The sequence below is a fragment of the Chenopodium quinoa genome, unplaced genomic scaffold (genome assembly GCF_001683475.1).
Source record: "Chenopodium quinoa cultivar QQ74 unplaced genomic scaffold, ASM168347v1, whole genome shotgun sequence".
Lineage (NCBI taxonomy): Eukaryota > Viridiplantae > Streptophyta > Magnoliopsida > Caryophyllales > Amaranthaceae > Chenopodium > Chenopodium quinoa.
The window spans coordinates 3022-28162 of NW_018743420.1; the positions used below are offsets into that span (position 1 = coordinate 3022).

The 25141-nt window shown below is 40.5% G+C and overlaps 2 long non-coding RNA genes across 2 annotated transcripts; both read left to right on the forward strand.

Moving 5' to 3' along the window:
* Positions 1-8191: 8191 nt before the first annotated feature.
* On the forward strand, positions 8192-10709 carry LOC110739064. Its single transcript, XR_002514726.1, has 3 exons — positions 8192-8714; positions 10096-10473; positions 10581-10709. It is a non-coding gene; the product is annotated as an uncharacterized LOC110739064 (long non-coding RNA).
* Positions 10710-10790: 81 nt separating this feature from the next.
* LOC110739065 lies at positions 10791-11663 on the forward strand. Its single transcript, XR_002514727.1, has 2 exons — positions 10791-10845; positions 10945-11663. It is a non-coding gene; the product is annotated as an uncharacterized LOC110739065 (long non-coding RNA).
* Positions 11664-25141: the final 13478 nt, after the last annotated feature.

Below are 25141 nucleotides of genomic sequence, written 5' to 3' on the forward strand. Positions count from 1 at the left end.
GTTGTGCGATGCCATGCGAGATAGACGCACATGCACACGCTCACACGCACAGCGCGCCATGCCTAGAACAATGCTTGGCTGGTGCATGGCGCTATGCGATGCAATGCGAAGCACTCACACATGCGCACAGCGATGCCTAGCATTGCTAGCACGCATGGTGTGCAACAATGCCTAGCATTGCTAGCACGCATGGTGCGAGGCTGCGATGGCTAGGCGCCAGCACGCTAGCAAGCACGCATGGCTGTGATGCTTGCGATGGGTGCTGGGCCTTGTTGTGCGCCAGCGCCTAGCATGCTAGCAAGGCCTAGCCTTGCGATGCTTGCTAGGCTAGCCATGTGCCATCACCTAGCATGCTAGTAAGGCCTAGCCTTGCGATGCATGTTAGGCTTGCGATGGCTGGGCGCTTGTCATGCTAGCACGCACGCAAGGTTGCGATGCTTGCGATGGCTAGCTAGCATGCTTGCCCTAGTGCGCCTAGCATTGTAATGCGTATGCTAGCTCGAGATAGCCTAGCCCTCACATGGCTAGGCCAAAATGCGAGTCTACTACTTATCTCAAACTTGTAACTTGATTGATTTCTTGTCTCGTCGAATTTTATATTCGACTCGACTTGCAACGCTTGGTCTCGACGCTGTAGGCTCGATATCCGACGTCTTTGTTCGTAAAACTCTGACGACTCTTCAAATCCTTCGGATTGATTCGTCGTCTCGGATCGGTTGTTCGATTGGGTTCTACCCAAAGGGTTCAGTCAAGATTAAGCAGCAATATTAATTGTACATTAATATTACTGATCGGAAACGGCCTCCACCTAGGCATTCCGATCACTTAACCTTACTGAAAGAATTAGCTTTCTAATAATTCTGAACCCTATCAGAATAATGCCCTTGTTGGAAGGACACCATTCCTTTCAATCTCCCACTTATCCTTCCGGACAAGTGTACAATTTGTGTATAGCCCTTTTCCTATGTTTCTTAATGTCTCTTCATGAACTATAAGGTAAGATTCTTCGTCATCCTTATTACGTCCAGAAGTGTTTCTCGATTCCCGAGTTTGACTATCAACAAACAGATGATTTCTAAAATCCATCTGAGCATTTTCACAGTCTCGCTCTTCGAGAGGTCTTGTAAACAACAAAGACATGTTCTCTACGGTTAATAGGGGGACATTCCCAGTCTTGTACTGTAGGCTTCTCTTACTAAGAGGACCTTAGTCGCCTAAGTGTTGCCGTTATAATCTCCATTTACGACAGACGTTTGACAACATCAAAACGGCTAGTACTCAAACAAGAGAACTTGCAATACTCATGGTCGAGGAAAAAGATTCTGATAGCTATAATGAGAAATATACTTATGACGATTTGATATCTCTTAAAGTATTCTCATAAGGTTTATCCAGTACAGTTCTAAACTAGTACCTATGCAAAATGATTTATGACTATCATGTCCTTGTAGAAACGGTGCTATAAATCATACTACACACTAATCTCAAGCAGTCATTAATCATCCGTTGTTTAAATGACCTTGATTAGGGATTATTTTCGATTAAAATATTCAATGTTCACTTAACAGGTCTTGATACCCTATTTTGAATATTCTCATAAATTGAACGGAACTCATTCTTTAATTCTAACCACAATTAAATAGATATGGAGTAATCATAAATTTGCAGAAAAATTTAATTGCTTCAAAATTTGAATGGTTCAACATAGTATTTTACATTAAGACATCGAGTTTTAATTAAAACATCTATACAGGGAAATCAAAGCCAATTTACAATGTGCTTGATTCTCATTGCCTCAACGTGCTTATTGTGCTTCACTTGAGACAAAGGTTTAGTCAGAGGATCGGCCACATTGTCGTTCGTTCCAATCTTACAAATTCTGACTTCACCCTTGGATTTCCATTCCTTATCATGTGAAATCGCCGCTTGACATGTTTGACCTTCTAGTGTTCCCTTGGCTCCTTGGCCTGAGCAATAGCTCCATTGTTATCACAATAGAGATCTATTGGACCCTTAATTGAGGGTACAACACCTAGTTCACTAATGAACTTACGAATCCAAACTGCCAAGTATTCGGCTTCAGTTGTAGAATCTGCAGTGGTGCTTTGCTTAGCACTCTTCCAACTAAACGCTCCTCCATTAAGGCAGAATATGTACCCCGACTGCGAATTGAAGTCGTCTTTGTCAGTCTGGAAGCTCGCGTAAGTATAACCTTTAACAACCAACTCATTACAGCCACCATAGACTAGGTATTTATCCTTGTTCCTTTTTAGGTACTTTAGGATATTCTTGGCCGCAGTCCAATGCGCCTTTCCTGGGTCTGATTGATATCGGCTCATAGCACTCAAGGCATAAAATACATCTGGCCTAGTACATATCATGGCATACATGATCGATCTAATAAGCGAAGCATATGGAATCTGACTCATTCTCTCTCGCTCATCAGGTGTCTGTGGACACTGTTTCTTGCTGAGAGTTATGCCATGGGACATGGGTAGGTGCCCTCTCTTGGCCCCTTCCATGTTGAATCGTGCCAGTACCTTATCTATATAAGTACTTTGGCTCAATCCCATCATCCTCTTAAATCTATCCCTATAGATCTTGATGCCCAATATGTACTGTGCCTCTCCCAAGTCCTTCATTGAAAAGCACTTTCCCAACCACCCCTTTACGAAATCTAATAGTTTAATGTTGTTTCCAATGAGTAATATGTCATCAACATATAAGACTAGGAATGTGATGTCACTTCTAGTGACCTTCTTGTAGACACAAGACTCATCTGGATTCTTGATGAAACCAAACTTACTAATAGCTTCATCGAATCACAGATTCCAACTTCTGCTTGCCTGCTTTAGTCCATCAATGGACTTTTTAAGCTTACATACCTTCTCGGCATTTCTTGGATCAACAAAACCTTCCGGCTGTGTCATGTACACAGTTTCTTCCAAAATCCCATTGAGGAAGGCGGTTTTGACATCCATTTGGCATATTTCATAGTCGTAATATGCAGCAATCGCTAGGATGATCCGGACGAACGTAAGCATTGCAATTGGCCATATGATATCATTTATAATTGTGTCTATGATATCATTTATAGGCTGGACGATATCCTCTATTGGATATATGATGATATCCTCTAACAAATTGTAGTATCCTCTACCAAAGATAAATTGTTCATATCCTGTATCAACTACTACATTCGTTTAACAAACAATACATATCCTACAATAAAACTGTAAGTATCCTATATTAAATAACACATAACCTCTATCAAATAATACATATCCTGATCAAATACTGCATATCATATATACTTGACGCACGAATTTTTTGGTGTAACTTGCCGCACCCAATACCTTCTCATGCCAAATATTATCACGTGTTATTGACACAAATCAATAAAATTCTATAAAAGGCACATGTAGCATACCCTTGATTTATGTAACAACAATATATGTTATTGAACTATACTTTATATAAGATAAAAACACGGTGTAATTTTTATAATTTCATCAGTAAGATATATCTATGTTATTTCAGTTTGATAAACATGAATTAATGATCACTCAATAATTATATTAACTTTGATACTCATGAATTAATGATCACTCAAAAATTGTATTTGTAAAAAGTATTGTCGCTCCTAAAAGTTGTTATTAGTTTTGGGATATTACAAATTACGATGTACAATATAATAATCATATTAGAATGTGAATTTTTTTTATATTAATCGATTAAAATATATCTTGTTTTGGATTACTTTTTAAAACAAATTGATGATGTAAAATAATGCTTTGTAAAATACTGAGTTTTGTGTGCGGCTAGCCACAGCATGTATCTGCATGTAAATAAAAAAAATAACCCCTATAATTCTGACCAAATAACGCCTGTAACACTGACCATATAACCCTTGTAACACTGACCGAGTAACTCCCATAATGGCTAGCCACGCAGTGTGGCCAATCACATATAAAAGTTGGAAGATGTTCATTAAAATTATTTTTTATTACTGGTATAATTTATTTTATACATATGAAATGTCGGAATTTTATTTAAAATAAAACTATAAAATAATTTTTTCTTTCCTAAAAAATCTATTTATATTTTGCTTACATGACACCATACACGTCATACTACTGCATAATTATCAAAGGTATTAGTAAGAGGGTATTTATATTTTTTTTCAAAATACTACGCATGAATTAATGATCCTCACTTAATAATAATATTTGTACCATAAAAATATATATAACCATTCAATTGTGAGGTTTTCATTTTTAGTTGATTTAAATAATATCATAAAATTATCTTTTTTTGATGTCTCGTTTTATTTGATTTAAATATATCATAAATAAATCTTGTTTTATACAACATTTTAATACAAATTTTATGATATAAAAATAACATATTTATGAGATAATTTTTGAAAGTTACAATATATTTTATTCATTTGGAAAATTAGAAGTCCTATAAGAAAAAAAAACTCTAAATAACTTTCTTATCCTAAAAACTCTAAATTCTACTAAATATCTTATATGTTGTCTACGTGGCATGACACTTGGCGAATAGTTGAAACGCCAAGTGTTGTCTCGTTGTCTGACTAAAAGTTTAGCTTTATATATTAGGTATATGATGTGGTGACAATCACATGGATGATCCGATCCGCAAGGTTCCAATAACTACATATCCGATTTGACCTATGGACGAATATGCAAGCATAGGCCAATTCAGCCGCCTTTTGTTCCATTTCTCGTGGAGTCATATTCTCATCGGTACGAGTTAAAGGAATGGCTGAGTGCCACATAGAAAAATAGTAGATTTTAGCCAATGAAAAAACAGATTTGCAATTTTTTTTAAAATAGAAAATTCAACTGCAACATTAGCAAAAATAAGGAATTAAATTAAGTGTCATTTAAATATAAAAAAACTATAAAAGATAATTTGAGGGGATTAAATTAAATAAATAGAAAATTATGCGTGATTTTAAAGATTTTATCTACTTAAATACTTAGGAATGAAATCCACAAACTTTCATATGTGGTCGGCCATACGGTGTGGCCAACCATCGTAAGTGTTACTTCGCTAGTGTTATAAGGGTTACTCATTCAGTGTTACAATGGTTACTTCATCTATGTTATATGGGTTACTCCTTGGTATTATAACGGTTACTTAGTTAATATTATAGGAGTTACTCGGTCAACGTTAGGAATTACTTTGGTTTTCTTCTACAAGCAGCCACATTGTGTGGCCAGCCGCACACATAACTCAAATGAAAATCACTGTAAAATATCATCGTAATTTATTTAAAAACATTGAATTTTGTCTTTTTTGAAATACTTACAAAATAAAAATACTTAATTTCACAAGAATAGACAACATATTTTTATGTGTATAAAAAAAAGACAAAATACTTTTATAAATTTTTAAATAACTTACAAAAAAAAAAATAATGTTCAATAGAGATTTTATTAATAACTTTATGTTTGCAAAAATCATATGGAATTAAGAGATTAAAAAAACTATACATATTATATAAAAAATTGTGCATCACACGAGTTTCATCTAAATTATTATAATTACAAGCATGCATGACGTTTGGCACCTCGATGTCGGCTCTTCACCACCTACGGCTGCAAATATAAAAGGATGGACTAAAAATAAAATTGGTGCAAAAAAAAAAAAAAAATAAAAGTGGACAAAGGGAGTATAACAACACTACATTAGCTGTTGAACGGACAATAAGTACTATCACCAGTTTGATCTGCTTTGCTAACTTTCAATAATGGTAAAATAGGGTTGCTTGTTGTGAAAGATACACAAAACAACTGATGTTTGTGTACTTTGTATTTTTTTTAATAGGCAAAATTTGTTAGAAACCATATTCCATCTGTCCCATAATAACTTACACGGAGGGAGTAACAATGAGGTCTCAATCGTCTCATAACCACTTTTTGAGTTGTGGTTCGAAGGGCCAACGGGCCCTGGTTTGAGGTTTGGGGTTGGGGCCTAACTTTAAAATAAATTCACCACCTTTTTTCTTTTTTTTTATACGAAAAAATTTATCATTAGTAAATAGCCATACAATATCTATAATAATAATAAAGTTTTGTAAGCCACAGATTTAAAGAAAATAACATAACTTTTACCATCAAAATTATAACTATTTTGCGTATTTGGCATTGCTTACACTCTATCGCCTAAAGTTTGACGCGAGCAGTGATTTTCAATGTTTTCGCATCTTTCCAATTAGAGACTTTTGCAATGTGCACTGATGTTTTGATCGTATAGTTGATGACAAACCTTGAACCCATATGAATCAAAATCACCTATTCAATTATTATTAGAACCCTAACAATAAATTCTCATCCATAGATGATAATCAAAATCCCAAAAGAATGGGAAAAATTGAAAAAAAACAATAGGATAGACTATCACAAATGAAGAGAACAAAGCAAAACAAAAATATTAATAGCAAAAAACTAAATTAAATTAAAGAAAAACGGTTGGAAATAATCTAATTTTCGAAGAAATTAGTTTATTTTCAACCTAAATGAGTAAGAAAATTAAACCCTAATAGAGACAGGAGGGAGAAGAGAGAAGAGAGAAAAGAGAGAAGTGGGGTCATTAGGTATCACCTCCTCTCCTTATTATTACGTACTTCTCCCTTTTTTAATTAAATATTATACTTTTCTTTTGAAACTGTTTGTACTGTTTAATTTTAATTATATCGAATACTTTCTTTTTTGACAACTTAGTCCATTTAAATATCAATTTACTCGCCACTCAAAGTCCCACTCAAACATACTCCTTCTGTATTTTATTATTGCATCATTTGTAATTTTTTGCATTATTTATTTGATCACTTTGACTAATGTTTGTGATTCATACGTAATACATAAGAAAAAATATTGTGATCTTGTGAGTACATGGTGGAATCGTATCAGTGAATAGCTTATTAGTTTTCAATCGTATACTTTCTACTCGTTGATAATAAAGATATTACTGATCATAAATTTGCATCGGCATACGTACGCATGACAAATGGAGCAAATAATAAAATACAAAGAAAGTACTACTTTTTTTTACAAAAATATTATTTCCCTCTCACATCAGTCACTTCTCGATAAAATATTAACGTACTCGCTATATTTTCTTATAATATTTTTAAACCCCAACGACCTTCTTACATTTTTCTTATCATCAAGTCGATTATTTAATTTTTCCATGACTTATGTACCAGTTAAAGTACAATACTTTTAAAAATAAATTGGAGGGCCGGGAGTAGTAGGTATTGCAATTGTCCATTAGTTAGTGCTCCTTGAAACTGCCTATAAATAGAAGCTCGTCATTAGCACAACCAAAAACCACCGAAAAAACAAACTTTAATTGTTTGTACTTAAACAATGGCCTCTTTAAAGGTATTTGTTCTTAGCATCATTTTTGCTGTTCTTATTCTTATATCCTGCAATGTCTCAGCTCGTCACCTTGGTGAGACAATTTCTACTCAACTGAAGCGTAAGTTTTTCATCCTTCATAATCATGCTTTAATTTTTGAATTGACTCTAAATTAGCTTACATAAACAAACTTAAGGTCCAGTATAAGCTCAATCAGCGTGACACGTTAAAAAGTATATAAAATTGAGACACCTAACCTAATGCGGACACCAGCCAGCCTTTGTACAGCAACATCGCATTGCACCATTGGCCAATCAACGTAGGATGCTGGTTGCTGGTGTGAATGTGTGATACACTAGTCTAACTTAATGATGCAACCTATTTTTCGTTTTTTTCACATATAAATTGGACATGTTTTCCCTCTATTTCAAGACACTGAAAAGATAAACCCAAAATCGTTTACACCGGTAATGTTTCGGGGTTTTTTGATATTCTTTGGGAGAGTTACAATTCCAAGACTGACCTTTGGACGCCTGTACCTGCAAAACAACAGAGACTCTGGTGGGTGGGAGCTCTGCCTCCGACGATCAAGTTAAAACATGTATGGGGAGTAAAGTGCGAAAAGTAAAAGGTCTCTCTTGGAAATCAAGGGAGTATCTGCAATGTGAAATTGCTCAGTTCGAGGTGTCAGGTGTCTGACTTTCTCTAATTGTGAGTTGATGTGAATTAACTATTTCTGAATAGATGTTCCTAAGAGGGAAACATCTCCCTTTTATAGTGTGTTGAAAAACGTGCCCAGTACTAGGTTTTAGTAAACCTAGGCCTGACTAGGCTTTGCCTAGGAATTTGGGCCGTAGAAGGCCATTTTTCTGATGGGCTATCTGTCTGCCACGTGTCGTGGCCTGATTGGTCCACCTTGGACCTTTCACAAGGTGACACGTGGCGGACTCTGGTTGGTCCACTTGGATAACATGTGGAAGGATGTGAGTAGTCCACGTTGCGGGGAAAAATCCCCTAATCATTTTCCCCTCACAGGGATGACATGGCATTTCACGTGGCGTCTGTGACAGATGTCACACCATGATTGGCTAACTGTTATCACCGTTTTTTTGTTTTTTTTTTTACTGTCTCTTGGAATTCACCACCTATAAATAAGGGGTGTCCAAATCATTTGGACATTCTAGAAACTTTTCAGACAGAACTTTGGACGCTTGCTCTAACACTTTAGACGGCTGCCGCTTGTATACAGACCGCCTGTTCTTAGACCGCCTGCTTCCTCAGCCGCCAAGTTTTTCAAAAGTTTAGACTTCTTCTCAAAGGTAAACGCTTATTCTCTTGTACTTTTCTCTTTGCCTTTTTTTTTTTCCAAAAATGGTAGCCCAAAAGCACGCGGCACGACGTAGGTTAGTGATCAGCCGGTCACCGGGGATGGCTGAATCTAGAACTAGGAGTGCCGGCTGCCCCTTGCTGGACCACCCTTTGCGAACTGCCCAGAGTCCGACTGTCTATGTGTCTGTGCAGGACACCATGGCAGAACAAAAAGATCTACAAGAGTGATAAACTCAGACGACTCCTCACTTTATGTGCCCATTAGCGAGATCTCGGACGTGCCACCAGGCGTCCCTAGCACCCCAAGTGATTCTATTTAGCAAAATCAGAGGAGGTACAGAATGACCCTCCTATAATTGATCTATCTGGGCAGGCGGCTGCTTTGCCCGAGAGCTCAAGCGATGACTCTGAGCCTAGCACCTCGAGTCGGCATTCTGGCGACTTAGAGGAGAGGCACTCTCAGCTACATATTGCGAAAGAAAGCCATGAGGTGGAGAAAGGAGAGAAATGGGCATAGTCAGCTGCTACCCATAGAGAAATGTATACCCCCTAATTTTTCCATGTTCCTTAAGGCAAGCGCAAGGCCATGTCTGAAAAGATTGGGAGTTTTAGGGCTGACCATGTGATGGGTCATGGTTACATTCTTACGGTGTCGGATGCCGAGGATACGGTAGTCTGGCCAGAGAAGTCCAGCTACGGGGACGAGTGTTTTGGCTGCTAAGAGGCGGCTATTAAAGCTGGTTTAAGGTTTCCTCTACATCCAGCTGTTAAGAGGATTTTGGATGGGTACCAGTTGGGTATCTGGAAACTGGCCCCAAACTCATGGTTCAACATCTTAGGCTATGTTACCGACTGTGAGATGTATGAGGTGGATCCAAGCTTCAAAGCATTTGCTCATATGAACTATCTCAGCCGAACCCCAAAAACAAGCGGGACCGGCTGGTACAGTTTGTCTAGCCACAAGGGCTACATGATGACCATGAGGAAGGAGAACAAATGGAAGGATTGGAGGAACAACTTCTACATAGTCTCCTGCCCTGATAAGGTCAAGAACAGAAAGTACAACAGGTGGAATAGGGATCCACCGTACTTGACTGGCAGCTCTGACCTGCAGCCTGGTTCCTCGAAGAGCCAAGGAAGAGATCCTAGACCGAGGGCTCTTCAAAGTAATTATACAAGCGAACCCCGAGACTAGGGTGAGGGAGTTCATCCCTCAAAATTACATTCCAAAGTATAACTGGTTATACGATGGGACATATCTGGCCGCCTACGGCCTTAGCGAGGAGATGTCGAGAGGTAGTAGACCGCCTGTTTAGAGTGTCTTGTTAGACTTGGCTGATTTTGTGTAACCATTTGATTCATCTTTTGCAGATAAAGCTATGGACAAGATCTCGGCCTCCAAGAAAGTAGCCGCCCAAATCCGCGCGGCCATTCTATGCAAGCGTTCATTGAGGAGTCGCTTGCCAAACAGGTGCCTAGGGTGAGTTTCTCTTCATTTAACACAACCTCTTTATGTCTGTCGCCTCTTCGTGGCTAAATGACTTGTGTTGCAGGGTAACGTGGTCAGACCTTTCTCCTCATCCCAGCCGGACCCCAAGGTCAGGAAGCAGACGGCCGGGGATGTGCCGACTCCTGGAAAAGCTAGGAGACAGGCGGCTGAATGGTCAGGAAGGACTCCCCAAAGCGGGGCAAGGACTCCGGCTACCCCTGGGATCAGCCGACCCCCTAGAGAAAAGGAGGTGGCGAGAGGTATAACTCTTCAAATTTTCCAACTTTCATCAAGCAACCACCTCCTCTGAAATCAGGCGGCTTGTTTTCTATTTTTATGCCGCGTATTAATCAAGGTCTACTTGCAGATGCCCTTGAAGAGCCGGACCTGGTTCAGATGGCCAAGTCCATGTTGAAGGTCATCCCTGTTGAGGACAGGAAGTCTGTTAAGGGAGTCGGCACCCTAAACCTTGAAGCCATCCTGGCTCTCCTTGCCGAGTTATACTTAGTAAAAAGTTCTCTTTTTTATTTAAGCATTTGCTTGGTCGCCTGTGACTGACGACTGCTTTTTCCCGACTACAGTCTATGCTGCGAGTGTATGGTCTCCGCAAACCTATCTCCTACAACAAAGAGGTAAAAGCTGCGAAGGCCATGGCCGCCTCTGATTCTGATAAAGTTATGTTCCAGATAGCTCGAAACGAGATTCTGACCACTGACATATTGTATTACTAGGCGTCAGCCACTTTGCAGGTCAAAAAGGACTTAGAGGCGGCCAGGAAGAAGATCTTGGAGCTGGAGTAGTCTATTAAGGACCTCAAAGCTAAGATGGAGCCTCTAAAGGAGGCGGACAAGGAAGCCGAGGGACTCCGCAAGCAGGTAAATAAAGGCCGCCTACAGAGTCAAGAGGCTGACCTCACCCAAAAGCTTACGAGCAAGCTAGCGAAGAGAAGATGGCCCTTGTTCAGGACATGATGGACGACTGCAACGCTATTATGAAGATGACCTGGGCGGCCCTCTTCCCTGAATCCGGCTATGAAAAATGGGAGAGCCAATGCGCCGTCTGTTCTAATCAATACAACAAGAAGATCATGGAGCAGGCAGACGGCGACGAGGATGCGGAGGATGAGGCGTCCGACTCCACCTCCGAGGAGTCGAACCAAGAAGAGAATGACAAGGAGGAGGAGGAGCCGGCGCAGGAGGAGGCGGATGGTGAAAAAGAACAGGCGCCGATTGAGGAACCAAACCAGGCGGCTGTCGATACTGAACGCCCTCCAACTGCTTGAACTCTCATCTTTTTATGTCAACTTTCCTTGGCCTGTGTGCCGCTTGTTTTGTATCATTACCCGACCAAGGGGTCGGGGTTTATTGATAATTTTTAATTTTCAACATTTATGTCGGTCAACTGGCCGACTGTTAATTTTTAAACATCCGGCTGTTTTTGCCGGTTTTTCCATGTTTTGAAGCGTTTGAAATTTTTTGCTTCTCATGAATTTTGCTATGTGTATGTAGCTTCTTGTTTTCATGAATGCTTTATATACCGACTGATCTTGCCCCTGGGCAACTGGCGCCTGGTTTTCAAAGGTGAATTGATTGACATGGAATTTTTGATACTTTAAAGAGTATTATTAATTCTAGGTCAATCAATCACTATGGTGATTGCCCCAAACCAGGCGGTTAGTCGGCCATTGTACAGGTGAACACCTATCGTAACTTGGCTCTCGGCCTTATAGTAAACAGCATTATACTAAGTTTGTACTTAGTTTATTTTATTGGTCATCAATGGTCCGTCTGCTTGGTGCAAAATAGGCGCCAATCTGGATGTTTTTAATCAAAGTAGCTTTCACGGTGTTGCTAACCTGAATAGGAATAGTGGCTGAATGGCACATGTTTTTTACAAGGACAGGCAGCTTCATTCGTACCTTTTAGATTCCATTGTAGGTCGACTATGAGTTAACCTTTTGAGGGGTTAATTTGTCTCCGTCATTAGAACTTGAGTAAACAGAAGAATCAATCGGCCGTGGCCACACATTATTTTCCCGTTTACAATTTTTAAGCCATTGATCGTTTCTCATATGGAAACAGGCGGCACTTGGAATATTCCGCCTAGTAGTCGTCTACAGGTGTACAAGCAGTTACTGTTTGATAACCTTTAGAAGGAATAGTGGCCGAATACCGTCTATTTGCCAAAAAACAGGCGGTTTGATTCGCACCATTTAGGTTCCATTCCAAGGTTGCCAGTGACTATGAGTTAACCCTTTGGATTAATCAATCTCTGTCACTTTTGTTTGAGTGAGTAGAGAAAATAGGCGGCTTTGGCCGCATGGTGTCTCTTTATTCGCCAAGTTTTGCTTAGCTATTTACTTAAATTATGCCGACTGTATTGTCCCAAGCAATAACAGGCGGTTTATGACTTAGATTTTATTGTCTATTGTGTGTTTGTAGTATAGCGGTACGTTTATCTTTTACTCAGGGCAAACGATTGCGAGGTTGTCTTGGAGACACTCGGTAGGGCCGTTTGTTTTAGGTTTATAGAGAAATGTGCCACCGAAATGGGAAATGCTCTCTACGGCGAATTCACCCGGATGGATGTCGCCAGACGCCTGCTCTTTTTTGGGACAGATGTATTAGTTTAATTTTATTAGGGTCATCCGGCCATGGGCCTTAGGTTGATCATCCGGCCCGTGACTTCAATAAGTTCAGAGAACAGTTTGATTAAGTCTAGACTTAATCATGTTTACTCATGCGAGTTGGCAATTAAAAGAAATAAGGCCGACTGTGTACAGGCGGCTTGCCCCATTGAGGATACTTGCAAAAAACTAAAAAATCGATTGCAAATTTAATTGATATGCTTACAAATAATTTACAAATATCAGAAGTAGTAGTTTTTCAAGTTGTCTACGTTCCAAGTTCTGGCTAGCTGCCTGCTGTCTGGTGTTTCCAGGCGGTAGGTGCCCCTCTAACTTCTTCATAGATTTGGTAGGGGCCATCATAGTTAGGATTCAGCTTTCCCTATTCGTTGGCCATACCGACTGCTTCCATTTATCGTAACACAAGGTCCCCTACTTTTAGGGGCCGCTTGTGCACTCTTTTATCGTAAGCTCTCATCATTCTTAGACGGTAGATCTCATGGAGCAAGGCTACATTGCCCCTGCATTTTGGAAGCGAATCCAATGCTAAACGCATCGCTTCCCAGTTGGCCTCTTTGTCATAAAGCATGACTCGAAGAGTCGGCTCATAGTGCTCAATAGGCAGAACAGCCTCTGCCCCATAAACCATGAGAAATGGAGTTTCACCAGTCGCCCCTTTTTCAGTCGTCTGGATGGCCCACAGAACATGCGGTAGCTTGTCAGCCTATAGGCCGCTAGCTTTTTCAATTTTCTTCTTGATGCCATCAGAGATTAACTTGTTGAAGGCTTCAACCTGGTCGTTTGCTTGGGGGCGGCCGACTGATGCAAAACAACGAGAGATTCCTTGATCCCCCAACCCGTTGTTGAGAGCAGGCGTCTTGAGAGCAGGTGTCTCAAATTGAGGTCCATTGTCAAAAAACCATAGACATAGGTACCCCATACCGAGTGATGACATTTCTCCAAATGAAGAAGATGACATCTTTTGTTTTTATGCCTTTGACTGCCTTCGTTTCTAGCCACTTGGTGAAGTAGTCGACTGCTACCAAAATATATCTCCGTTCGCCTTTAGCAGGCGTATAGGGACCCAAAATGTCCATGCCCCATTTGGAGAATGGTACTGGGATATGGATAGCCGTCAGGTCAGTGGTTAGACGATGGATAAGCTTGTCAAACCTTTGACACTTGTCACATTTTTTAACCATCTCCATGGCGTCTGCTTCTAGGGTAGGCCAGAAGTACCTTGCAGCTTGGCTCTCCATGAAGCTCATCAAGGCATGGTCGGCTGTAAAGTCGACTAGACTGTCGATCTTTGGGAGACGATAGCTATCTTTTGGACATGCCTTGTTCAAGTCTGTGTAATCTACACACATGCGCCAGGTTCCATTCGGCTTCTTTACAAGGACAACATTGGCAACCTAATCAGGGAAGTAGCATTACCGAATGAACTTAGCATCTAACAATTTTTTCACCTCGGTGGCTACCGCCTGGCTTCTTTCTTCGCCATGGTTCCTTTTCTTTTGCCTTACTGGCTTCTTTTTTGGGATCCATAGCAAGCTTGTGGACGGCTAGGTCCGGGCTGATGCCTGGCATCTCGTCCACCTTAAAGGCAAAGATGTCTTTGAATTCTTTTAACAAGTGGTGCAAGTCTGCACCGAGTTCAGTAAAAGCAGTCGTCCCAACCTTAACAGTCTAGTCAGGACGAGAGTCATCTAGGGCGATGTCCATGTGCTCATCAGCTGGCTGGGGACGGAGTTCATCCGGCCTTTGACCGGTCAGTGATTGCTATTGTCCGTCTTTTTTCTTGGCCACCATTTGGTTGGCCTTTCTTCTATTGCCGGCTGCTGTTGCAGCAGGCGCAGCTTCCTTGACTTGGTCAAGGTCATTTGTTTCTCCACTAGGGCCGGCTGCAACCACAGTGGGCTTGACATCAGAGAGGTAACACTCCCTGGCCATCTTCTGGTCTCCCCTTAGGGAGCCGACTGTTCCATCATCCCTCTCGAACTTGAGAAGCATGAGAAACGGAATGATAACAGCCTTGGATTCATTCAGGGTGGGATGCCCAAAATTATATTGTAGGCCGTCAGTTCTTCGACAACTAAGAACCGGACCACCATGTGACGTCCCTCCCTTTTCTTGCCCAGACGAATAGGTAAGTCTATTCGACCTACCGGATGTACAACACCACCCCCTAATCCCACTAAGGGATGAGAGACCTGGTGCATACTCTCGGGCTTGTACCTGAGCTTGGTCAGGCATTTGTGACTGATGAGATCAGGCAAACTCCTAGTGTCAATGAGGATCCGGCCAACTCTTTAGTTGGCCACTTTGCATTCTATGACTACAGGATCATCATGCGGCCTCATGACCCTGTTCTTGTCTTCCTCAGTAATAGTGACTTCGGGAAAGGAATCCTTGGACGCCTGTCCCTCGTCAACTGAGTTAACATCGAGCCACCTAACGTAGTCTTTATTACCCCAGATGGTAGGGCCGCCTCCAGCGAAGCCGCCTGCTATTGTATAGATCGGAGTTTCATCAGTATCCGAACTATTAGCAGAGTGATACTTCTTTTTGGGCGGCTGTCCAGTGTTAGTTTGTAGGGTAACTTTGGACCTCATAACATAGGACTTGAGTACCCCTTTGTCGGCCAGGCAGTCCAACAGACGCTTGAGGCTATAACATTCATTGGTATCATGGCCAATATCCTCATGGTAGTGACAGTATTTGTTCTTGTTCCGATTTTTGGCGGAACCTTTCATAGGAGTCGGCTTCTCAATAGAGACCCGGTCCTTAATCTCCATGAGGATGGAGTGACAGTCTTTATTGAATTCGTACATTGGGGAGTACGTCTTTGCTTCTCTTTTTTTTTTCTAGGATGGCTGTTCAAAAGTTTCAGCCACCCAGACTTGTTTTCTTTTCTTTTCTTCTTTCTTAGCCGGTTGTGATGGCCGACTCTCTCTTTTGTCAGACCTACTTGAGTCCGACTGTTTACCGACATTGCAGAGTTCGGTCGCCTGTATATAGGCGCCCGCCTCCATCAACGCCTCTTGGAGGGTAGCCACCCTCTTTTTGACGAGGTCGAACTTGAAGGCCAACCCGTCCTTCAGACCTTTGAAAAAGTATGTGTAGGCTACCACATCAGACAGCCCTTGTATCTGAATTTTCATCAGATTAAAGCACCTGATATATAAGCGCAACCCCTCCTTCTCTCCCTGCTGTATGGCTTCCAAGTCAAGACTTGTCTTCTTTGCAGGGATATTCATTGAGAAGTTTTACGTGAACAAGTATGCAAGCGTTTTGAAGTTATTAATGCACATCATCCGAGCATCGGAATATGTTTTCTTGGAACCATCCGGTTGTACATGCCGGATGGCCTTTCTCTTCCCTGGCTCAGGGAACCGAAGTCTGGCCAATTTAATCAAGGACTTTTATCCCTCCCTTGGTTTAGGGTAAGGAGTCGCCTCTCGATCCTTGACCAACTTTTTTCTCCCAGAATGTGAGGGCTTTTTGGCCGACTGTTCCTTGGTAGGGACAACCGTCCGTCTATCAATAAGATCTTTAATCTCCCTTTGAAACTTGTCATGAGGCTCATGAGCTCATTTCTAGTGATTGGGGTGGATTCTTGGCCACCTGGAGCTGACCAGCCGGCTGGGCGACTGTTTCACTAGGCCCTGCCTGGTCGGTGTTCCGTTCCCTCCTTTCGGTGGGACAGATGCGCCGTGTTCTCAGGGACCCGTCAAGGGCCGAGTGGGTGGCGACTTCGTAGTCGTCATCTGTATCCTGGTCTGAGTAGACCTGCACGTCAGCCATAGGTCGTTTCTCATTTAGAGGCGGTACAGGTTTTTGTGAAGTCACCTCAGAAGTACTCTCCCCACATACGGCGCCAAATGTTTTTTGACATCTTGTAGAAGATGGAGGGAGTGCAAAATAGCTTTAAATATGATCAAAAAATAAAGAATGACAAATTATCATGCATGTGATTCATGTCTATGTATGTATTGGGTGAAGGGAGTACAATCCCTACAAACACATACTATAGACACATAATTATAACACCTTAAAAATACCCAATGATTAATTAAATAAAACTTGTCATTTTGGTTTGAATTAAAAGATGGACCGATCAACTCAAACCCGATTGAAATATTTACTTATAATATCATCCAATGGTCCTAATCCCCACTTAACTAACCTAATATATAAACATAATAGATTCAACCTAAACTATCTTGAATTGACTCTAAACTAGCTTACTGAAACAGCATTATACTAAGGGAGGCATGTAGCCAGGCATAGTAATGGGGGCATTTGAGTTTCTACATGTGATTGTTTTTCGCTGCTTCTAAGGGGGAGTGGTGATCAATAACATACGGCTAAAACCTATTAGCTCAAGTGGTAAAGCACTATGCAAATGCATAGAAGATGTAGGTTCGATTCCATCATAGGTTATCTTTATAAATAACTAAAAAACTTAAAAAAAATAAACCTAATTATTTCTCCTTATAGCCTAATTTAGAACAAATGTAATAATGTAGAACATAGGAAATAATTTTAGAGCATAGAGAAAAAAAATTAGAACATAAGAAAAAACTTAGAGCACGAATAAAAGTTTAGAGCGCATTAAAAATTAAAACATAGGTTAAAAAATTTAGAAAATATTGGAAAAAATTAGAACATAAGTAGAAAAATATTTAGAACATAGGAAAAAGTTTAAATATAGGAAAAGTTTTTGAACATGGGAAAAATTTAGAACATAAGAAATTAAAAGGCTTAGAACATAGGAAAGATAATTTAGAACATGACAGAAAATTTTAGAACATAGGAAAAAAAATTTAGAACATAAGAAAAGGTTTAGAACATAGGAAAGTTTAGAACATGAGAGAAAATTTTAGAACATAGGCAAAAAAATTTAGAACATAGGAAAGATAGTTTAGAACATGAGAGAAAAAATTTAGAACATAGGCAAAAAAAGTTTAGAACATACGAAAACATTTAGAACATACACAGAAAAAAATTTGAACACGGGAAAATTTTACAAAATAGACAGAAATAATTTAGAACATAGATAAGAAAAATATATGTGGTTTTATATGATGTAAAATCTTATCTTTTAAAGTTGAATGACTAAATTCTATAGAATAATCTAAGTTATATAAACAAATAATTGGCTTTAAATGATTAATTACTATGGAACTATGCTACAACTAAACTCTTATACAAAACTCTCGTCTCCACATTACACAAAAATCAAACTACGTAGGATTCGAACCCACATTTTTTGTGCATTTGCACTAAGCTCTACCCTTTGAGCTAGTAGGTTAATGTATCAAAAGTAATTTTTTTTTGTAAATCATATCCCCGACTCATCTATATATTCTATATTTATATCTCTCCAGCATTATTAGGGCTTATGCTTTACTTGAAAAAATTTATGTAATCTAGAGTACAATATGATGAACTAGAAAAGATCCAATGATAGACCATAAAGCTAAGATAGACCATAAGACATTTTATACGGCCTAAATGTGTTCCAAAGACAAAATATAAAATAAGAAAATGAAGGAAATGGATAAAACAAGCTAAGTAATTTAATCAAATGGAATTAGACTCACATCTGCCATAGCCATGTTTGTAGTGCAAATATTAAGTAAGTACATGCAGATGTGCAATCTTCTACAAAATAGCTAGAATAGGAGTCATATATACTGATATACATACACAAACCAAAGGAGGAAGAGCTTTCATAGGTGCTATTCTTGCATCCTAATTCATGAAAATTATTGACATCGATTTTGATGATCAACAGAATCAGGACAAGCCTGCCTGAATTTCCGGGTTAAGAATAGCATGATAACATTCTGGATTAAGAATATGGTAACGTATCTTTCACATTCACCAGAGATTAAACTGTCATTAATCCACTAATCAAGAGACAAGTTCTAATTAATTTAATTAAAGTTTAGAACATTAGCATAATAGCTTAGAACAAGGGAACAATTATTTAGAACATGATCAATTATAGCTCAAAAATTATGAAATGAAGATCAGACATTAAATCAGTAAAATTAATTATAAGAAATAAACATGATTGAATAACTAATGACGAAGAAGGTCACATAAGCTCAGCTTTCGGATCCAAAATTCATTCAAAATTAGATGAACTGATAAACCTGAAATTGAAAAAAAAAACAACAAAATCAAAATTCCAAAAAAAAAATAAAATAATCAACACTCAAAACAATAGAACATAGAAACTAAAGCTGAAATTCGATCAAAAGCAACAATAATGAAAAAATAAAAATGATTGAAATTGAATAAAAGAATGAAATAAAACAATCCTGATCAACATCCAACACGAAGATAAGAGAATGAATAAGCCATAATACAACAATGCAATACCTCATTAGGTGGAAGCAAAGGAGCAACAACAACAAATAAGTTCAAGTGAGCGAATACGAGTTCGTCGAGCACGGGAAGAACACTAATCAAAGTGTTAGTAGAATGAATTTGAGATTGAGTTTGAGTTTAATCCCTTAAAGTCAAAAAAGCAGTCCTCCATGATCTCACTAACACAATTGAATTAGGCAACTCTGTTTCTTCAGCCATTCTACCAAATTTTTTTTTTGACGATCAAATTCGCTAAAAAAATCGCATGAATATTCATATGAATTTCACATAATCGAATGAAATAGAAATGAAAATAGTTAATCACAAAAATCGAACAAATCAGTAAAACTCTAACATAAATCGCAGCAAAAAATTGAGAAATAAACGCATCAAAATCGCAGCATACAAATCGCAAAAATTAGGGAAAATTTTGAGAAAAAATCGCATAAAACACAGCAAAATCACATCAAAATTGCAGCAAAAAATCGCATCAACATCGCATAAAACAAATTCAATTCTTCGAAATTCTTGGAGTGTAAGTTACCTTTGCATTTCAGAACAAATTGTTGTACAAATTTATTGTTCTTCGCCTCCGTCCATTCAATTTTTCTTCGATTTCCGTCAAACTAGGGTTTGAATTTCCGTACAAATTTATTGTTCTTCGCCTCCGTCCATTCAATTGATATGCTTACAAATAATTTACAAATATCAGAAGTAGTAGTTTTTCAAGTTGTCTACGTTCCAAGTTCTGGCTAGCTGCCTGCTGTCTGGTGTTTCCAGGCGGTAGGTGCCCCTCTAACTTCTTCATAGATTTGGTAGGGGCCATCATAGTTAGGATTCAGCTTTCCCTGTTCGTTGGCCCTACCGACTGCTTCCATTTATCGTAACACAAGGTCCCCTACTTTTAGGGGCCGCTTGTGCACTCTTTTATCGTAAGCTCTCATCATTCTTAGACGGTAGATCTCATGGAGCAAGGCTACATTGCCCCTGCATTCTGGAAGCGAATCCAATGCTAGACGCATCGCTTCCCAGTTGGCCTCTTTGTCATAAAGCATGACTCGAAGAGTCGGCTCATAGTGCTCAATAGGCAGAACAGCCTCTGCCCCATAAACCATGAGAAATGGAGTTTCACCAGTCGCCCCTTTTTTAGTCGTCCGGATGGCCCACAGAACATGCGGTAGCTTGTCAGCCTATAGGCCGCTAGCTTTTTCAATTTTCTTCTTGATGCCATCAGAGATTAACTTGTTGAAGGCTTCAACCTGGTCGTTTGCTTGGGGGCGGCCGACTGATGCAAAACAACGAGAGATTCCTTGATCCCCCAACCCGTTCTTGAGAGCAGGCATCTTGAGAGCAGGTGTCTCAAATTGAGGTCCATTGTAAAAAACCATAGACATAGGTACCCCATACCGAGTGATGACATTTCTCCAAATGAAGAAGATGACATCTTTTGTTTTTATGCCTTTGACTGCCTTCGTTTCTAGCCACTTGGTGAAGTAGTCGACTGCTACCAAAATATATCTCCGTTCGCCTTTAGCAGGCGTATAGGGACCCAAAATGTCCATGCCCCATTTGGAGAATGGTACTGGGATATGGATAGCCGTCAGGTCAGTGGTTAGACGATGGATAAGCTTGTCAAACCTTCGACACTTGTCACATTTTTTAACCATCTCCATGGCGTCTGCTTCTAGGGTAGGCCAGAAGTACCTTGCAGCTTGGCTCTCCATGAAGCTCATCAAGGCATGGTCGGCTGTAAAGTCGACTAGACTGTCGATCTTTGGGAGACGATAGTTATCTTTTGGACATGCCTTGTTCAAGTCTGTGTAATCTACACACATGCGCCAGGTTCCATTCGGCTTCTTTACAAGGACAACATTGGCAACCTAATCAGGGAAGTAGCATTACCGAATGAACTTAGCATCTAACAATTTTTTCACCTCGGTGGCTACCGCCTGGCTTCTTTCTTCGCCATGGTTCCTTTTCTTTTGCCTTACTGGCTTCTTTTTGGGATCCATAGCAAGCTTGCGGACGGCTAGGTCCGGGCTGATGCTGGCATCTCGTCCACCTTAAAGGCAAAGATGTCTTTGAATTCTTTTAACAAGTGGTGCAAGTCTGCACCGAGTTCAGTAAAAGCAGTCGTCCCAACCTTAACAGTCTAGTCAGGACGAGAGTCATCTAGGGCGATGTCCATGTGCTCATCAGCTGGCTGGGGACGGAGTTTCATCCGGCCTTTGACCGGTCAGTGATTGCTATTGTCCGTCTTTTTTCTTGGCCACCATTTGGTTGGCCTTTCTCCTATTGCCGGCTGCTGTTGCAGCAGGCGCAGCTTCCTTGACTTGGTCAAGGTCATTTGTTTCTCCACTAGGGCCGGCTGCAACCACAGTGGGCTTGACATCAGAGAGGTAACACTCCCTGGCCATCTTCTGGTCTCCCCTTAGGGAGCCGACTGTTCCATCATCCCTCTCGAACTTGAGAAGCATGAGAAACGGAATGATAACAGCCTTGGATTCATTCAGGGTGGGATGCCCAAAATTATATTGTAGGCCGTCAGTTCTTCGACAACTAAGAACCGGACCACCATGTGACGTCCCTCCCTTTTCTTGCCCAGACGAATAGGTAAGTCTATTCGACCTACCGGATGTACAACACCACCCCCTAATCCCACTAAGGGATGAGAGACCTGGTGCATACTCTCGGGCTTGTACCTGAGCTTGGTCAGGCATTTGTGACTGATGAGATCAGGCAAACTCCTAGTGTCAATGAGGATCCGGCCAACTCTTTAGTTGGCCACTTTGCATTCTATGACTACAGGATCATCATGCGGCCTCATGACCCTGCTCTTGTCTTCCTCAGTAATAGTGACTTCGGGAAAGGAATCCTTGGACGCCTGTCCCTCGTCAACTGAGTTAACATCGATCCACCTAACGTAGTCTTTATTACCCCAGATGGTAGGGCCGCCTCCAGCGAAGCCGCCTGCTATTGTATAGATCGGAGTTTCATCAGTATCCGAACTATTAGCAGAGTGATACTTCTTTTTGGGCGGCTGTACAGTGTTAGTTTGTAGGGTAACTTTGGACCTCATAACATAGGACTTGAGTACCCCTTTGTCGGCCAGGCAGTCCAACAGACGCTTGAGGCTATAACATTCATTGGTATCATGGCCAATATCCTCATGGTAGTGACAGTATTTGTTCTTGTTCCGATTTTTGGCGGAACCTTTCATAGGAGCCGGCTTCTCAATAGAGACCCGGTCCTTAATCTCCATGAGGATGGAGTGACAGTCTTTTATTGAATTCGTACATTGGGGAGTACGTCTTTGCTTCTCTTTTTTTTTTTCTAGGATGGCTGTTCAAAAGTTTCAGCCACCCAGACTTGTTTTCTTTTCTTTTCTTCTTTCTTAGCCGGTTGTGATGGCCGACTCTCTCTTTTGTCAGACCTACTTGAGTCCGACTGTTTACCGACATTGCAGAGTTCGGTCGCCTGTATATAGGCGTCCGCCTCCATCAACGCCTCTTGGAGGGTAGCCACCCTCTTTTTTGACGAGGTCGAACTTGAAGGTCAACCCGTCCTTCAGACCTTTGAAAAAGTATGTGTAGGCTACCACATCAGACAGCCCTTGTATCTGAATTTTCATCAGATTAAAGCACCTGATATATAAGCGCAACCCCTCCTTCTCTCCCTGCTGTATGGCTTCCAAGTTAAGACTTGTCTTCTTTGCAGGGATATTCATTGAGAAGTTTTACGCGAACAAGTATGCAAGCGTTTTGAAGTTATTAATGCACATCATCCGAGCATCGGAATATGTTTTCTTGGAACCATCCGGTTGTACATGCCGGATGGCCTTTCTCTTCCCTGGCTCAGGGAACCGAAGTCTGGCCAATTTAATCAAGGACTTTTATCCCTCCCTTGGTTTAGGGTAAGGAGTCGCCTCTCGATCCTTGACCGACTTTTTTTCTCCCAGAATGTGAGGGCTTTTTGGCCGACTGTTCCTTGGTAGGGACAACCGTCCGTCTATCAATAAGATCTTTAATCTCCCCTTTGAAACTTGTCATGAGGCTCATGAGCTCATTTCTAGTGATTGGGGTGGATTCTTGGCCACCTGGAGCTGACCAGCCGGCTGGGCGACTGTTTCACTAGGCCCTGCCTGGTCGGTGTTCCGTTCCCTCCTTTCGGTGGGACAGATGCGCCGTGTTCTCAGGGACCCGTCAAGGGCCGAGTGGGTGGCGACTTCGTAGTCGTCATCTGTATCCTGGTCTGAGTAGACCTGCACGTCAGCCATAGGTCGTTTCTCATTTAGAGGCGGTACAGGTTTTTGTGAAGTCACCTCAGAAGTACTCTCCCCACATACGGCGCCAAATGTTTTTTGACATCTTGTAGAAGATGGAGGGAGTGCAAAATAGCTTTAAATATGATCAAAAAATAAAGAATGACAAATTATCATGCATGTGATTCATGTCTATGTATGTATTGGGTGAAGGGAGTACAATCCCTACAAACACATACTATAGACACATAATTATAACACCTTAAAAATACCCAATGATTAATTAAATAAAACTTGTCATTTTGGTTTGAATAAAAAGATGGACCGATCAACTCAAACCCGATTGAAATATTTACTTATAATATCATCCAATGGTCCTAATCCCCACTTAACTAACCTAATATATAAACATAATAGATTCAACCTAAACTATCTTGAATTGACTCTAAATTAGCTTACTGAAACAGACTTAAGGTCCAGTATAAGCTCAATCAGCGTGACACGTTAAAAAGTAGGTAAAATTGAGACACTTAACCAAATGCGGACACCAGACGTCCTTTGTACAGCAACATCGCATTGCACCAGTGGCCAATTAACGGGCATGCTAGTTGCTGGTGTGAATGTGTGATACACTAGTCTAATATAACGATGCAACCTATTTTTCGTCGTTTCACATATAAATTGGACCTGTTTTCCCTCTATTTCAAGACACTGAAAAGATAACCCCAAAATCGTTTACACCGGTAATGTTTTAGGGTTTTTTAATGTCCTGCGAGAGAGTTACAATTCCAAGACCGACCTCCGGACGCCTGTACTTGCAAAACAACGGAGACTCCGGTGGGTGGGAGCTCCGCCTCCGACGATCAAGTTAGAACGTGTATGAGGAGTAAAGTGCGGGAAGTAAAAGGTCTCTCTTGGAAATCAAAAGAGTATCTGCAATGTGAAATTGCTCAGTTCGAGGTGTCAGGTGTCTGACTTTTTCTAATTGTGAGTTGATGTGAATGAACTAATTCTGAATAGATGTTCCTCAGAGGGAAACATCTGCCTTTTATAGTGTGTTGGAAAACGTGCCCAATACTAGGTTTTTGTAAAACCTAGGCCTGACTGGGCTTTGCCTAGGAATTTGGGCTGTAGAAGGCCATTTTCCTGATGGGCTATCTGTCTGCCACGTGTCATGGCCTGATTGGTCCACCTTGGACCTCTCACAAGGTGACACGTGGCGGACTATGGTTGGTCCACGTGGATGACACGTGGCCGGATGTGAGTGGTCCACGTGGCGGGGAAAAATCCCCTAATCAGGTAATATTAGCCTTAAACCCACCTAAAAAATTTATTTTAAGTCGTTCAAGATCAATTCACCTTGAGCCCTTTTAGGTGATCTAATCCATCAATCTTAATCCTTAATATACATTATTAGTCCTAGAAATTTTGAGGTTCATTGAAGGTTCAAATCATACAGTGATAAAATGTACTTCCCCGTTCTTTTAAATGCACCATTTGTGATTTTACGCTTGACAATACATTACTTTTTCCGTAACATCTTTAATCTTAATTTAGCAAATATTATAAAAAAACAATGTGATATTTGAAAAGAAGATATTGAGATTAATCTCAATAGAACTCACGTGACTATGTTTTCCTTACGTATAAATTACAA